This window comes from Austrofundulus limnaeus, unplaced genomic scaffold (genome assembly GCF_001266775.1).
Source record: "Austrofundulus limnaeus strain Quisiro unplaced genomic scaffold, Austrofundulus_limnaeus-1.0 Scaffold2106, whole genome shotgun sequence".
NCBI classification, from domain to species: domain Eukaryota; kingdom Metazoa; phylum Chordata; class Actinopteri; order Cyprinodontiformes; family Rivulidae; genus Austrofundulus; species Austrofundulus limnaeus.
In genome coordinates this window covers 32,209-32,811 of record NW_013954508.1, presented here as the reverse complement: position 1 = coordinate 32,811, position 603 = coordinate 32,209, and positions in this window count along the sequence as shown.

Below are 603 nucleotides of genomic sequence, written 5' to 3'. Positions count from 1 at the left end.
AGAATAATAAAGAATTCAATGGGGGTTACTTGGTAAGGTGATTTATTCATGTTTTTTTTTTTATCTACAATTTTAATTTCTGTGATGTTTTAAATGGTATTTTTCACGTGTGTTCATTCATTCGTTTGCTTATTTCGTCACTTTGATTACTGCACCACGACGGTTCAATCCATGAGTCGTTTCTCACCGGTGTTGTCTGTGTGCTGTGGTGTTTTGTCTCGTACAGTGTGTGTCAGGTGCCTGTGGTGGAGGGGAAGAGTGTGCAGCAGACGGTGGACATCCTGCACAAGAAGCTGGAGCAGCTCGGAGCCGTGAAGCAGGGCAGCTTCTGTGTGGACTGTGAGACATACCAATCTACAGGAAATGCGGGCGGTAATGTTCAGATTGATGTCAGACTTTGGATTATTTGTAAACTTGGGTCGCAGCAGACATTTTGACAGCATTTATTGTGTTTTAAAATGTTTATCTGGCAAAAACATATTTAGTTTGGAAAGCAGTCTTGTTTGTACTGCAGCAAGTTTCCAGAGATTTTAAAAAAATCCCACTGCAGGAAATAAACTAAATTAAGCTTTTTAAAATAAATGTTTTACATCATTATAAGTC